The sequence below is a fragment of the Octopus sinensis genome, linkage group LG1 (genome assembly GCF_006345805.1).
Source record: "Octopus sinensis linkage group LG1, ASM634580v1, whole genome shotgun sequence".
Classification (NCBI taxonomy): Eukaryota; Metazoa; Mollusca; class Cephalopoda; order Octopoda; family Octopodidae; genus Octopus; species Octopus sinensis.
The window spans coordinates 147691127-147709434 of record NC_042997.1 but is presented as its reverse complement, the minus strand read 5'-3'; positions in this window follow the sequence as shown (position 1 = coordinate 147709434).

Sequence of the window (18308 nt, the reverse complement as noted above, 5' to 3'; positions counted from 1 at the left end):
TTGTTTTCTATTAAGTTTAGAGGATATATAGAGTAGAACAAATGAGTTCAAATCTTGGTGAGAATATACTTGTTTGGGAGACTTATGTCCCTTTGTAGGGCATATTTTTGTATATCTCTTCGATTAAGGATCGTAGAGGAGAAAAATTACGCAGAATAGACAAGGTTTTCCTATGCTTGAAGTAACCCTGACGATGTGTGGGGTGATAATTTTCTCTGTCAGACAAGATAAAGCCTAAGAAATAATATATCCAATTCTTTAGATTATGGGTGAACTGAAAAAGGAATCTAATCGGGTGCATCAAACACCTACTCACTCAAATTCTAGTTTCTCAATATATGGTTCGATACAAAATGAGAGTTACGCAAAAGGTTGGAAATAATAAAGCAGACCCTTGGTTTGTTGTCAAGCTTTGTGGAACAGCAATGACAGTAATGGAAGAGACATCAAGGAAAAAATAAAACAAAGTTTTATGTGGAGTATTAATTCATATCAAATTTTTAAATTGCCCACGAAGACCTTAACATTATTTCAAAACTTGCCATGTCTGGAGTATGAAGGTAAAGGATATGAGACTTGTAGTCCACGAAAAAAGGTCTAGCTGTAACACATGTGTCAGCAACAGAAATCGGAGGATTTCGTATATATGAGAAATTGAGAAACGTTAAAAAAGAATAGAAGATTCAGCGATATTTACAACACTGACAAGAAGCTGTTGTTTCTAGAGTATGTCTACTGGCATTATCTGTTGTAGTGCTTAAGATGACGACAGAAATCATTACCTCTTAAGTCTTAGGAGCCGTCAGCCAAAAGAATGGGTACACCTTCCTAAGAAGACCTTCCTATAGTCTCGAGACGACAAAGAAGATATGCAGGGTAGATGTGAGTATCACGCTGCTGATAACAATGGGACAAATGTATTCAGAGTAACTGGAAAGCATTTAAATTGCAAGAAGAGACACAAACTTCCACAATCTTACAACTGTCATAGTGGTTCGAAAGGAGAGTCCTGACCTGTTCAATATGTTGTACAACCTCGAGGATAACTATTCAATTAATGTGGTAGTGGAACGCATTCTAGTATAATAGGCAACACAAAATCTTGATTTCTCAAACGTGCAAATTACCCATATTCGTTTATTTTAGTCCTGCACATATATGTACACACACACGCGCGCGCGCACACATACACACATATAAAAACTTGGTCTAATTTATTTGCGCTTATTTACCAATTTGTGATGTCCTAATACATTAAACAACATATTCCTCATCTCTCGTTCTTATATAACAGTGTGACGACACCTACACATGTTCTGTAAACCCGTTCTTAAGACGCGGTTGCATATTTGAAGATAGCCTGTATTGTTAGAATTAGAATAAAACTGAGCCGTATCATCTTGTTTATTATTGTTGTTGTTGTTGTTGTTGTTGATGATGATGATGATGATGATGATGATGATGATGATGATGATGTTATGCAAATGTTTTATGCGAATTACTAGAGCACCAGCAAATTAAGACGCTTGTTACTGAGGTGAATGCAGCATTCTCTTATTGGGGTATGTAGAGCTCTCTTTGTCTGCTCTTGTTTTGCTTTTGTTATGAATCATATTTTGTTTCTACAGATATTTTAATGTCTTATTTGCAATTCAGAGAATGTGCAATATGTGCTGTATCAACTTCTAGGTGCTTTTTGTGTTTCATATGTGCTTTCTGATTGGTGAAGTTGTGTTTTATTGTTGATACTGATTATGCAGTTTATATGCTGCGTGGGTTGTTTCATATTAATAAACGGTGACTTTATCTAATGTGAGTTGAGCGGCTTGTTGGTGCTATAGAGCCCGATATCGATTATATAAAAATATGAGTGAATTTATTAAGTCGTGATTCAGTAAAGTATTTGTTGTTCGAATGGTGTTATTTTAATGGGTTTTTATTATACAAGGTGTGTGCTGTGAGCATAGGATGTATTACTTGAGTCGTTCTATTGGATTGATGGTGCTTTCTAAATATTTGTATCGTGTGCATCATTGTGTAGCCTGGTATAGTTTTTATAGCTTTCCTCCCAATTTTTATCATACCCATGTCTCCAGTTTTAACTTTCATGCCCTACACCGTGCTTATTTAAATGTCAAAATTCTTTTACTTTAACTGTTTCTCCATTTCACTTCCGCGCAATGTTTTGTTCAGAAGAAATCCAAATGGAAGTACATTAATTTCTTTTCCAGTTCTTGATAATAACATCTGTTCTGTTTGTTTCATCTTGATCGATGTATGCTACATGGTTTTCTGCCAGATAATGCATCAAGTCTGTCTAATGTTTTCAATGTATGAAGTGTTGGCAAAGACCGGGTTGTCAGAGATGATGTAGTCAATGTCGGGGTCGATAAAACAAGTACCAATTGAACACTGGGGTCGGTGTAATCGACTAATCCCTTCCGCCAAAAGGGCTCCTTTTCGGGGTCGATAAATGAAGTACTAACGAAACACTGAGGTCGATGTTATTGACAAGTCCACTCCCCCAAATTTCAGACCTTGTATTTATAGTAGAAAAGATTATTATTAAAGCGACGAGCGTGGAGGCACATGGTTAGAGCAGCGGACACGTAGTCGAGGGATCGCAGGTTCGAATCTCAGACCGGGTGATGTGTGTGTTTGTGAGCGAGACACCTAAGCTCCACGTCGCTCCGGCAGAAGGTAATGCCGAACTTCTGCTGACTCTTTCGCCACAACTTTGCCTCACCCTTCCCTCCTGCATCTTTCAGCTCACCTGCGACGGACCGGCGTCCCGTCCAGGTGGGGAACCTATACACCAAGGAAACCGAGAAACTGGCCCTATGAGCCAGGCGTAGATCGAGAAGGAAGAAACAACAACAACAATAACAAATTAAATACAAGCTGAGTACTGGGGTCGATATAATCGACTTCCCTCCCACAAAATTTCAGGCCTTCTGCCTACAGTAGAATTAACTATTATTACTAATAAGTCGGCGAGCTGGCAGAACAGTTGGTACACCGGGCAGAATGCTTAGCGGCGTTTCTACGTTCGAGTTTGCCTTTCGTAATTTCAGGGTCGATAAAATAAGTACCAATTGAACACTGGGGTAGATGTTATTGACTTGCCATCTACCCAGGACTTGTTGGCCTTGCGCCAGAAATTGAAATTATTATTATTATTATTATCATTATTATCATTATTATTATTATTATTATTATTATTATTATTATTATTATTATTATTATTATTGTTGTTGTTTTTGTTGTTGTTGTTATTATTATTATTATTATTATCATCATCATCTCTGCCTTAGCGAAGGCGGAGGTATTGTTTTTCAGTTGTGTTTGTCTGTTTGTCTGTGGACAAGATTTCTCAAGAACCGCTGAATTCGGATGAAACTTTCAGGAATGTATATGTATGTATATATGTGTATATATACATGTGTGCGTGTGTGTATGCATTATGTATTAGCTATTTTTTTTTTTTTTGTTATTACTATCATCAACATTCAAAAACAGAAGCGCTAATAACAGCAACACAACGTTGAGATATCTGCATTCCTCCTGCTCTTCCTTCTCCTTTCATTATCATTATTATCAGTACCTAGTAGGGCAGTAGTGAAATTCATCATCTCTGCAAGTACTACCATCACCACTGTTTGAATTATAACAATCATCACCACCATAACTACTCTCTCCACCATTACAACTATTATTACTTATAATGATTATTATTAATATAAGTCACCGGGGAAGTCTGCAAGTTGGCTGAACTGTTAGAACACCTGCTAAAATGTTCGGCAGTGTTACGTCCGTCTTTACGAACTAAGTTCAATTTCCACCGCGGTTGACTTTCTTTTTTTTTTTCTCTTCGGGGACGATAAAATAAGTACCAGTTGAACACTGAGGTCGATGTAATCGACTGTCCCATTCACCAGAAATTGCTGGTATTGTTCCAAAATTTGAAACCAATACGACTGTCATCGTTCTTTTCGTGATTTTCGCCATCTTGAGAAATAATCTAATAACAACGATCACTGCTGGTCAAAAAATGGCTTCTGCATAAAGTATTCATAAATTAGAAGAGAATTTGCGAAAATACAGGTGTGGCCGTGTGGTAAGAAGCTTGCTTCCCAACCACATAGTTCCAGGTTCAGTTCTACTGCATGTCACCTTGACTAAGTGTCCTCTACTATAGCCTTGGGCCGACAAAACCTTGGCAAACGGAAACTTAAAGACGCCCATCGTATATGTGTGTGTTTGTGTGCGCGTGTGTGTGTTACAAAAGCATTTTACAACTGCCGTTGATGTGTTTACGTCTCTGTAGCTTAACATTTCGGTAAAAGAATCTGATAGAATAAGTACCAGGCTTAAAAGAAAATAAAAGTACTGGTGTCTGATTCATTCAACTAAAAATTCTCAAAGGCAGTGCTCCAGCATGGCCGCAGTCTAATGACTGAAACAAGTAAACGAGCTGGCAAAATCGTTAGCACGCTGGACGGAATGCTTAGCCATATTTCGCCAGTTGCTACGTTCTGAGTTCAAATGCCGCCGAGGTCCGCTTTGCCTTTCATCATTTCGGAGTGAATAGATTAAATACCAGTGGAACACTGGGGTCGATATATCGATTAGACCCATCCTCCCAAATGACAGGATTTGTGACTTTAGTAGAAAGGATTATTATTATTATTAATATTAAGGCGGCGAGCTGACAGAATAGTTGGCATGCCGGACAAAATGCATAGCGGCGTTTCATCCGTCTTTACGTTTTGAGTTCAATATCCGCCGAGGTCGACTTTACCTTTCATTATTTTAGGGTCGATAAAGTAAGTACCAGTTACTCACTGAGGTAGATGTAATCGACTTGCCCTTTAACCCGAACTTGTTGGCCTTGTGCCAAGAATTGAAGTCATCATCATCATCATTGTAATAATAATAATAATTGGTGGTGGTGGTGGTGATATTTTTTTGTTGCTTTTGCTTTATATTGAAGATTATTATGAATGGGCTGTCATCATAGTGACAGCTGCTATAAAAAAATATAGGTTCTCTCTCGAGTCAACAATCTCATCATTTTGTCACCTTTTCACTTAACGTGAATGGCTAGATAATAGGTTTTATATATTCCACTCATCAGACAAATCAAACCCGTGTGATTTTTAAATGCTCTAGGCTAAAGTAATTATATTTGTTTTATATCACATTATAACTTTATTCAGATGAGACATGGTTTTTATCATATGAGGATAACTCTGCACTCTCTAATTCAAAAATATAGTATAACATATGAATACATAAACCTATAAATACCAGACAATAAATAAATACATACATGTATACACTCGAAATTCTACACCAACATATATCTATAAATGCGTGTGTGTATATGTCACATATATGCATATACATATGAGTGTATGTGTGTGCACACACACTTATATATATATATGTATATTGACATATATAAATGTATATGTATATATATATATATGGTAGAAATATATATGTAAATATATATATATATATATGGTTAATATATATGTATATATATATATATATATATACATATATATATGTGTATGTGTGTGTATGTGTACATACCTATATATGTATATATGTGCATGTTAGGATGTGTGTGTGTGTGTGTGTGTGTTAAAAACACATACAAACATACAAATATATATATATGATAGAACTTTCTCCAGCAGTCTACTGTATGTAAACTGGTACCTGTAAATATATCTTAATATTTTCAACTAAAATCGTTCCGATCCACATCAGTTTAGAGCTATAATTGATTTCTGTGCTTCTTATATATATATGTGTGTGTGTGTGTGTGTGTGTGTGTGTGTGTGTGTGTGTGTGTGTGTGTGTGTGTGTGTGTGTGTGTGTGTGCGTGTGTTCATGTTTATTTTTATGTGTCTTTGTGTCTGAGTTTGGCCCCCCACCACCGTTTGACAACTAGCGCTAGTGTGTTTATGTTCCCGTAAGACAGCGGTTCGAAAGAAATAGAAAGATGGAATAAGTACCTGTCTCATAAAATGTAAGCTTTGGTATTGATAGATTCGACTAGAAAGTCTTCAAAGCGGTGCCCTAATATGGTCGCAGTGTAATGACTGATTCAAAAGATAAAAGATAAAAGATATGTGTGTATATGTGCGAGAGTTTGTTTGCATGTGTGTGTTGAGGGGGTTGCTGGCATTATTGTGTGGTAAGAAGTTCGCTTCCGAACCCTGTGGTTATGTGTTCAGTCTCGCATTTAAGCATATATGATAGTTTTCTAAGCACAGTGGCAAATTTTCTAAGTTTTTTTTCCTAAACTTTAAATTGTAAAATATTTTACCGCATTTGTTTTGCAAATACCAGCAAAGAACCTGATTTTTGTAAGAACTAAAATCCCTGTTTATTGAAAGAATTCTCAGGATGAATTTAGATATAAATATATACCATGCGTTTGTGTACATGTATGTGTTTGTGTGTGTGTGTGTCTGGGAATTCATGTACAGTATACAGAAGACCACTCGATAGAGCATGTCGGCAAACAGATGCATACACAGACAAACACAGATGCACACACACACACACACACAGGCATACACACAAACACACGCGCTTACACACACAAACACACACAAATACACACACGCATGGTACCTTATATATAGATAGATATAGATAGATATAGGCGCAGGAGTGGCTGTGTGGTAAGTAGCTTGCTTGCCAATCACATGGTTCCGGGTTCAGTCCCACTGCGTGGCACCTTGGGCAAGTCTCTTCAACTATAGCCTCGAGCCGAGGCTATAGTAGAAGACTTGTGAGTGGATTTAGTAGACGGAAACTGAAAGAAGCCCGTCGTATATATATATATATATATATTATATATATGTATATGTTTGTGTGTCTGTGTTTGTCCCCCCCAACATCGCTTGACATCCGATGGTGGTGTGTTTACGTCCCTGTCACTTAGCGATTCGGCAAGAGAGACTGATAGAATAAGTACTAGGCTTACAAAGAATAAGTCCTGGGGTCGACTTGCTCGACTAAAGGCGGTGCCCCAGCATGGCCGCAGTCAAATGGCTGAAACAGATAAAAGAATAAAAGAAAGATAAACAGTCAAACAGACAGACCGACAGGCAGACAGGTAGATAGAGACCGTATTTGGAACATTGCCAGATGATTACATGATATTTTAGTAGCTGCTGAATGAGTGGATGACACGTTTGGGGAGAGAGAACGACAATGTTTGTCCTCTCCTTGTGTCTGATAGAGTTCATATACTGAGTAGAACATTTGACGTCGTCCGTGAACTGTGTATTTCATTGAAATTCTGTCAGATAGAGTGAAGGTCATCCTAAAATACGCAGACTCAGAAATGCAGAATTGCTTCAACACACAAATGAATTTATTTCAGCAATGAGAAATGGTTGATTTCTTCAGAGTAGTCGTTCGATGATATGAAGGAACCGTTGCAACATACAGAATTCATTCACCTATGTTTTGCCTGAATGAGATACTGCACAGACAAAATAGAGGTAGATTAATAACATTAAAGTTTGATCCCAAGAAAGTACCTTATTCTAAAGTGCAATAAAATACCCACACACAAGCAACACACATACACATACACACACACTCAAATGCACGCACGCACATGCATACAAACACGTATGTACATAAATATATATAGATAAAGAAAAAGACAGACAGACAGAAATACAGACAGACAGACATACAGCTAGATAGATAGATAGATAGATAGATAGATAGATAGATAGATAGATAGATAGATAGATAGATAGATAGATAGATAAAAAGCGAGTGAGAGCGAGAGACAGATAGAGAGGCAGTTGGGAAATATGACTATGGATTTCACAATAGGAGCATGAAAAATATTTTAGTAGATTTGTATTAATAACCGAGCGATGTTTATGATTTATTTTCACCTTTCGTTGGGAATGGTGCGAAGTCACTTTATATTAATAATTTCCTTCGAGAAAATATTAATCTTATTCATCATATTCAATTATTTAAAGGCGTAAACCTTTTAAAGACAAAGTATGGTAACTTGTTATGTAAATTAGGCAATACCAGTGTTTATATAACAGATATATAACTATAGTTTGTTATGCTCACACATATCTCACTTCATAGATAATTCATGAGCTACAGAGCACGAGCAGTGAAGTTGTTTCCATTAATGCCCAGCATAGCGAGGTATCACACTTCGTCAACGTTAGCAGATTAAATTAACGCCGTAACAATTTATAAATTAACAGCTACAATTATAATACAAATCTGATGTTATCCCTGTACACCAATAGTAGAGGTCTATAGGCACTCTGTTAGTGGTAATGCGTTCGGCCCTGCTACGGTTCTAAAATTATAAGAATTCTTTCAGTCAAGCTGTTGTGTTTTTTCACTCAATTTAGTTAATATCATTTGCATTTAAATCTCTGACAGAAATGAATAAGTTATGCAAGCAATATATTTTATAATACAGTACTCATTCATCTCCTTTACAAAGTCTCGCAAAAGTATGAAACAATGCAATATTCATTTTATTAATTTACTCGTTCACTAAGGCGGCGAGCTGGCAGACACGTTAGCACGCCGGCCGAAATGCTTAGCAGTATTTTGTCTGCCATTACGTTCTGAGTTCAAATTCCACCGAGATCGACATTGCCTTTCATCCTTTCGGGCTCGATTAAATAAGTACCAATTACGCACTAGGGTCGATATGATCGACTTAATCCGTTTGTCTGTCCCTGTTTGTCCCCTCTGTGTTTAGCCCCTTGTGGGTAGTAAAGAAATAGACATTTCGTCTGTCTTTACGTTCTGAGTTCAAATTCCGCCGAGGTCGACTTTGCCTTTTGGGGGTCGATAAATTAAGTACCAGTTGCGTACTGGAGTCGATCTAATCGACTGGCCTCCTCCCTCAAAATTTCGGGCCTTATGCCTAGAATAGCAAAGAATTTACCCGCCCACTTAGCGACATTTATTCTGGCTTTGCGTTCCAGTTCCACCGAGGTTGACTTTGCCATTCATCCCATCGAAATCGACAAAATAACTATCAGGGGAACGCTGAGATCGACGTATTCTCTCCCCTAAAAATGTTGACCTTGTATCCAAATTTGAAACCATTAAAATTTTCTGGTTCATTGAATTCTCTTAGCAAAATGGCATACCTTTATAATTCCCAGATAATTATTATTTAACTTTTATTTGTTCTAGTTACTGGCGTGCGGCGACGCTGAGATGCACCTTGTACTAATTACTTAAGTTTGGTACTTATTCTATCAATCGGTTTTGTCGAACTGCTAGTTACAGAGACGTAAACAAACCATCGGAAGATATGGAACGGGGTAGAGAACCAAATACAGAAACAAGGACACACACACAAAGTTATACATGCATACATACATACATACATACATACACACATACACACATACATACATACATACATACATACATACATACATACATACATATATAACCATACATACATACATACATACAGTTTCTGTACACCAAGTTCAGTCAGGAGGTGTTGCGCAGCGGGGCTGAATCCGAAACCACGAGGTTACAAAAGAGAGATTCTTAACCACACATCTTTGACTTGATGGTGAATTTGAATGAATATATATCCAGCGGCATTTAGCACTCAGAATCGTAGAATACAGTATCAATAACTATATAAAAACAAGTTTTATCGTTACTATCGCGAACATTTCGTATTAAAGCATCGAAAGAGTAACAAGCAAACAAACAAACAAACAAATAAACTTCCATTTACAAAGACCAATGGAATACTCGGTCTTTAAACAAGCCAGAAATCGTAGACGAATTTCCTTCGTCTCGAATCCTTGCCAAAACACATTAAAGTATTTAACTCTTTGTAGTTGTAGTTATTGTTTAGACCAAAGCCAACACGCTAAGACCGCCTAGAGGTATTCGTATGTATCTCTAGGATATAAATGAGAATGAAAACTAACGCCAGAGAGATGATGAATGTTTGGCCAACACTAAATGTGATCGAGCCGTACTATGAATGGAAATATTGGACACAAGTAAAATTGATACTAACAGTGTACGTTCAATAAAACAAAATAAATGCATACAATATAGCAAAACAGTGGAATCCATGGAAACTAGCGATGGTTTGCGTCGGTATAATTTAATACAAATAATGCAAAATACGGGTATATATTTTATGCGTTGCAGAAAAAAAAAATATCTCTAACTGTTTCTGGCACTGGTTAAAATGTTTTGTACACATATGCATAATAAGGTCAGGTAAATTAAATGCATTAGGTTATAATTTTCGTATATAATCGATTTCGCACTAGGAGATCTTAATATGTTCGCAAAATAGCATATTGCTGAAAGACCAAACAGTGTGTGTGCTTGTCTATGTGTGCGTTATTTTGGGAATGTTTGCGTGTTTATCCGTGTATTAGCTTGTGTGTGCGATGTTTTTGCATGCAAAATATGAATGCGTATGTGAGTGGATTATGTGTGTACGTATGTGCATGCTATTTTATTTGTAATTTTGTGTGTGTATTTTTCTTGCGTATGTGAACATGTCTCAAAGTGTTCCGAGTGTGTCTGCATGAATGTTGTATGTGTATGTATAACAATGTGTATGCTTGAGTTACATTTTGGATCGTATATAATTACTTTGTGTGTATGAATATTCGTGGAAAAGTTCAAACGATGAGATACCTGCTGGTTTGCCCATTATTGGATTGCTCTTGTTGTGGAATATTTCTGCAATAACAGAATAGGTGTCAAGTACGTAAGAAAAATAGTACGATTTGATATAAAAGCTAACTAATAATAATAATAACAATAATAATAATTATTATTATTATTACCATTATTTCATTTATTAGCCACTAGGGCCGACATATAGGGGACGATAGAGTAGACATGGAATTTGAGGTGTTTACACAGAAACAACGAGTACACAATTAAAGGAATAACAATGTTATCCAGCAAGAGAATATAACAATAAAAGTTCCCTAAATGCGGGGAGGTAACCACCTGGAGTTGGCTCAGGTACCCCACCAATCCTGAACGACTCGACACTTTGAGAGAATCTGGGAAGAGCACCCTTCTCCCTCTCAAATTAACTAGCCCACAGGCGCATTATTAGAGTAGGTCCACTCACCCGTGTCATTTTCGCTACATTCACTCACCTTTTTTCTTAGCAAATATACTGGGAGGCAGCATTTCTCTCTCCACCCTCATCTTCCTTTCCAAATGAAATTTGAAAAAGTCGATGAGTGATTGTCCGAAGAGAAAACTGTCTGTCTTCAGTCCTTTCAACCTGAGTCGCCATACAACCTCTTTCGTTACTGCTATCAGACAGAGGAAAATTGCCTGCCCTTCCGGACCATTGGAAAGCGGCGGATCGATCTTCACTTTGGACTCGGCCGATAGCCGGATCCATCCTACACGCGATAACAGCTGTTCAACATAACTCCACAAGTCAGTAATGCAAGGACACTGGACGAATGCGTACAGAACGGTTTCGTCGCTCTGCGCGCATTTCGGGCAAGTGCGACTGACAGCACTTCCGTGTCTGTAGAGTTTATCTCGAACCGGCAGTGCCCGCCGGTAGCTCTGCAAAGCAAGGGATTTCTGGAAGTTGTTTTACCATAACAAGTTGAGTATAACCTTTGGTGGCTGACGATATGTGCATCTTTGATCATGAGCAGGAGCAGTGAGGCAGCATCATAGCCATGTGTTGGGAGAAATTCTTTGTGGTTTGATTAATTCACCTCTGGAAACATAGGTGTTTCGTTCACCATCCTTAAACAAACCTTCTCCAGAGACTTTTTAAGCGGTATGGGCTACTCAACCTGAAGAAAATTCTAACTGGGTCCCACTTGCAAAGTCATGTGCTGTTTATCTTGATATGAGATCACCACGTCGTGCGCATATGGTTGTGATGCATGTTCCTCGTATACCCTTATCAGCCGGGTATTCATGATGGGTATATTTGGCTTCGTACTTTTGTACCCTAGTGTCACTTTGATGGCATGCGCTTCTCTCTCAATCAATAACAACAACAACAATACTAATAATAACAATAATAATAATAATAATAATAATAATAATAATATCTTCTATTCTTTTATTCTTTTACTCTTTTCCTTGTTTCAGTCATTTGACTTTGGTCATGCTGGAGCACCGCTTTTAATCGAGCAAATTGACCCCAGGACTTATACTTTGTAAGCCTAGTACTTATTCTCTCGGACTCCTTTGCCGAACCGCTAAGTTACGGGGACGTAAACACACCAGCATTGGTTGTCAAGCGATGTTGGGGGACAAACACAGACATACAAGCATACACACACACACACACACATATATATATATATAATATATATATATATATATATATATATATATATATATATATATATATGTGTGTGTGTGTGTGTGTGTATATATATATATATATATTGAAATGGATAAATGAATTATCTTGTTACGGATTATTCAAAAGATAACCGATACCTGGGTAGCAAAAATCACAACAGAAAAATCACGGTTGAGGTTACGACCATGGGGTCTCAAACCCGTGCCTTAGTGCGGAAATTTGAAGTTTATATATTTAGTGTAGGAAGAAATGGAGCTGAACGAAGATTTAACAAAATTCCTTTTTATTATTTTCTACATATGTTTCAAAGGCTGCAAAGTCCCTAATTCATTTATCCCATGGGCTCCTCGCGAGCGTTTGTCGAAAAGTTTGATGTGCATTTTGTTGGAGAATTAAGTTCCTGGATTTTCCTGAAGAGAAGGCTGCAAAATGGTCTCCTTAGTCAATCCGAATTAGGGACTTTGCAGCCTTTGAAACATATGTAGAAAATAATAAAAAGGAATTTTGTTAAATCTTCGTTCAGCTCCATTTCTTCCTACACTAAATATATATATATATATATATATAAATACATATATACGACGGGCTTCTTTCATTTTCCGTCTACCAAATCCACTCACAAGGCTTTGGTAGTCCCGAGGATATAGTAGAAAAAACTTTCCCAAGATGCACGCAGTGAGCCTCAACCTGGAATCATGCGGTTGGTAAGCAAGCTACTTGCCAGACAGCCACTTCTGCGTCATTTACCGTGAAACGTTGTATACATGTTTTATAAGAAAGAATGTATACTTTATTCTATGATCTCAGGCACAGGAGAGAGGAAGAAACGAAATTAAATTAGAGCAGATACCGCGCATGAATGCGTGCAACAGAATTAATCCTCCAAAGGACACCGACGATTAGTGATTTTAAACTGGATGGCGAATTAATTCTACCCACCATCCAAGAACGGAAATTATCCTCCCGTCTACTAAATTTCACATAGCTTTAGTCGAAAGCTTTTTACCGAAGTACCACGTAAAAAGATCGAACCCGGAGACATATAGTTGCTAAATGAGCTTCCTAACCACCCAGTCATGCCCGCGGATATAAGTATTCACCCTGTTGTATCATATACGGGCGGCACTATAAGTGTGTATATGTGAAACTCTACAATTTTCTAACGCAATATTGTCGAAGTTTGTGATTGTAGCTAAAAGAAAAAAAAAAGTTATTTCATTCAAGATATGAAAAACGTGTTTTTTCATAAAAGAAAAATATTTTTATAGTCGCTATTTTATTAATGCGATACTGGACTCCTAGCCGTACTCAAAACACACCGGATAAGAAACCATCCCTGATAAGATGTATTAATATATCAGCTAATACCTTCTTTGAGTGATGAATTACATGGAGATTTCATTTAAATACATATTACATTCAGATTACCCATAGCATTGGATATTTTAATCTATTTACGACGTATGTTTTCTTTTGGAGATAGGGCATACATGTAACTTAAATGTAGAGGATTGCTAAAGAATGTTTTAAAAATGCTTGTTCAGATATTAGTAATTCTTCAACAATAAATACCCGTGGGCAAAAAAGAATTGACAGCTGTTATATGTAGTTTGCGCTGAAAATCTACAGGAAAAAATTTCTTTTGGTATTTAGGCAGAGACATAAATACATACAAACAGATGGACATTCTGATAAACATACAATGGCGCTCGAACAGGCATACAACACTCCGTTTGTCATTCAATCTAACTGCAAGCACGCATGTATGTATGTGTGATAGCATACCGAAAGAAAATGCATGTGTGTGTGTACAAGTTTGTATAAATATGGACACAGATATAGATATATGCACACACACACACACATATATATGTAGTTTGTGTATATATACAAATATATCTTTACTACATATATATATATATGTATGTATATATATATATATATATATATATATATATATATATATATATACATATATATAAATATATATATATATATATATATATATATATACATATATATATACATATATGTATGTATATACATATACACACACATATATAAATAGAAATACATATATATATATATATATATATATATATATATGCATATGTGTATATATGAATATCTGTATAAATGCATCTACATATACATATTCACGTATTTGTATCTATATATCCGTTTCTGTGAAATTTTTCTCTCCTCTCTCTCCCCATGTATGCATATATACATATATACATGTGTGTGCATGTGTATGTATACATGTGAGTGTGAATACATATCTATGTGTGTATATATATATATATATATATATATAATAGATATATTTGCGTGTGGTGTGTGTATATTTATGTTTCTGTGTGTGTGTGTGTTTACTAGATAATATAACAGAAAGTGTTCTAGACAGATGTCAATACTACTCGTCCACTACTACCGTCAGTTGTTCTTCCTACGTTAGGATATCCTGAAGACTATCCAATTACTTGCTTCCTTGAGCAACGAGTCATCAACAACCCCATCACTGCAAGCGCGTGACCTCCATGTAACGCGCTCTATATTTAAGCCACAGTCAACAACACAACAGTAACAACCAGAATAGAAAAATATGTTGTAAAAATACCAAACGGAAAAGGAAAAGCAAACAAAAATAACACCGAAAGAATCAAATTAAGGAGGCAAAAATATATCAACAATGAAGTTTGCAAGTGTATTTTGGAATTGCTAGAAATAGTAGCTAAATATGTATTCACGTACCACTGTAAAAATATCATCGCGGCCGTCATTCACAAGCAAGTATCACTTGTTAACATTTACAGTGTTTTTGGTAATTGTTTTAAGAGACTATAATCGACAACAGACCCAGAGCCGCTTATTTCTTTATCCAACCATTATTCATTGACCTGAATATAAAGAATATGACCGCATGATGGAGAGATGAGGGCACCAGCACTTTGATATTAATTACAGCTATACAGACTGAAGGAGCATAAATTGAACTGCCATGTTCAATAGTTCATTCAATTCGCTGCCCGGTCCATGAATCGAACCCATAAACTTAGGGCCTTGATCCCGAAAACCTGAAATACGAATCTATGTAAGTTACCCGTTCCAGTTTATGGAATAATTGATTAATATAATCCCGGATATTTTGTTTTTGAAAATAAAACAAAATGGTCTATCTGGGTTAAAGAATAAAAGCAACCACAACAACTACAAATATATCAAAAGTATTACTTATTCAAGTTCCGGAAACTGAAAACAAATAAAACAGTACTCAATCCATTTATATATTTAAACAATACAAAGGAAATAAAACATTATATTCCTGTTTTCATTGATTATTTATAATCTAAATTTATTGAATATATATTTTTGCCATAATAATACCGTGAAGGGAAGGCGGCGAGCTGGCAGAAACGTTAGCACAATGTAATCGACTCAACCCTTTGTCTGTCCTTGTTTGTCCCCTCTATGTTTAGCCCCCTGTGGGCAATAAAGAAATAAGAAACGTTAGCACGCCGGCCGAAATGCTTAGTGGTATTTCGTCTGCCGTTACGTTCTGAGCGCAAATTCCGCCGAGGTCGACTTTGCCTTTCATCCATCGGAAATCGATAAATTAAGTACCAGTTGCGAACTGGAGTCGATGTAACCGACTTAATCCGTTTATCTCTCCTTGTTTGTCCCCTCTATGTGTAGCCCCTTGTGGGTAGTAAAGAAATAGGTATTTCGTCTGTCTTTACGTTATAAGTTCAAATTCTGCCGCGGTCGACTTTGCCTTTTCGGGGTCGATTAATGAAGTACCAGTTTCGTACTCGATTCAGTCTAATCGACTGGCTCCCTCCCCCCAAATTTCGGGCCTTGTGCCGAGAGTGGAAAAAAATAATACTGTGAAGCGGCATGGCTCAGTGGTTAGAGGATCGGGTTTACAATCCTTTGGTTGTACATTCGATTCCCGGACCGGGTTGTCAGTTGTGTACTTGAGCAAGACGCTTTATTTCACGTTGCTCCAGTTCACTCAGCTGTAGAAATAAGTTGCGTCGTCAATGTTGCCAAGCTGTATCGGCCTTTGCCTTTCGCATGGATAACATCAGTGGCGTGGAGAGGAGAGACTGCTGGTCTTCCACAAACAATCTTGTCCGGACTTGAGCATCGGAGCTGAAATATCTAGATGCAAACTCATGGCCCTTCGTTACCGAAGAAGTCCTTTACCCTTTATAACAATATTTTTAAGACCATCTTACTCGATGAAACAACGCTGGCTTGAGGAATAATAGCCTATTAGTTTACCGCTTCTAATTTGGACTATTTAAGTCTAAATGTCACTCTGGTGTAGTGTTCAGCAATGGCAAATAATTCATAATAGATGTGAGGTTCTTTTAAAGCAGTGTGTATATAAGTGTGTATTTTATCTCTTATTGGTTTCACCCATCAGACTGCGGCCATGCTGGTGCACCGCCTTTAGTCGAGAAAATCAACCCCATGACTTATTCTTTCTAAGCCTAGTACTTATTCTATCGGTATCTTACGCGGAACCGCTAAGTTACGGGGACGTAAACGCATCAATATCGATTGTCAAGCGATGGTGGGTGTTCAAAGACAGATACACAAACATATACATATATATATATATATATATATATATATATATATATATATATATATATATGTATATGTTTGTGTATCTGTCTTTGAAACCCCACCATCGCTTGACAACCGATATATATATATATATATATATATATATATATATATATATATATATATATCGACGGGATTCTTTCAGTTTCTTTCTATCAAATCCACTCACAAGGCTTTGGTCACTTGCCCAAGGTGCTAAGCAGTGGGACCGAATCCGGAACCATGTAGTTACTAAGCAAGCTACTTTCCACAGAGCCACTCCTGCGTCTATATATATATATATATATTTCCGTAAAACAAATCTACTTACAAGGCCTTCGTGGGCCCGAGACTATATTTGAAGAGAGTTTCCCAAGTTGCAACGCGGTGAGACTGAACCCGAAATCATGTGGTTGGGAAGCAAACTTCTTATCACAAGGCTATGCCTGCGCTACACACATCTATGTCTGTATATATGCATGTATATGTATGTGTGTATGTGCGTGTGTTTGTGTGCGTTTGTTTGTTTGTGTGTGTGTTTGTGTGTGTATGTGTGTGTGTGTGTGTGTGTGTGTGTGCATACGTGTGTTTATGTTATTAAAATTGAGTGCAGTATTTTATTTTTTTTTTAGATGGCGGGGAGGAATGAGGTGCAAAATTGCATATAATCTCCCTTTGAAATCCAGATGGGACTCTTTATTTATATAATTTATTTTCCCACCTCCAAGTTAACTAGATCTTAAGTTTCTTTAATACAGTGCACTTAATTATATTTAAATATTGAAAAACAGCTGAAACAAAAATAAATTCTCATAATATATTACATTTTTTGTTTTTGCTGTTGGTGTTGGTGTTTATTATTAATGGGTTGTATTCTTTTATTCTTTTATTTGACTGTGGCCATGCCGCAGCACCGCCTTTTAGTTGAACAAATCGACCCCGTGACTTATTCTTTGTAAACCCAGTATTTTTCTATCAGTCTGTTTTGCCGAGCCGCTAAGTTACGAGGCCGTAAACGTACCAACATCAGTTGCCAATGACGTTGGGAGTACAAACACAGACACACAAACGCACACACACAGGTATATATATATATATATATATATATATATATACGACGAGCTTCTTTCAGTTTCCGTCTACCAAATCCACTCACAAGGGTTTAGTCGGCCCGAGGCTATAGCGGAAGCCCAAGGTGTCACGCAGTGCGACTGAACCCGGAGCCATGTGGTTGGTAAGCAAGCTACTTACTACACAGCCACGCCTGCGCCTCTATTTATATATTTTTAATCCTCGTTAT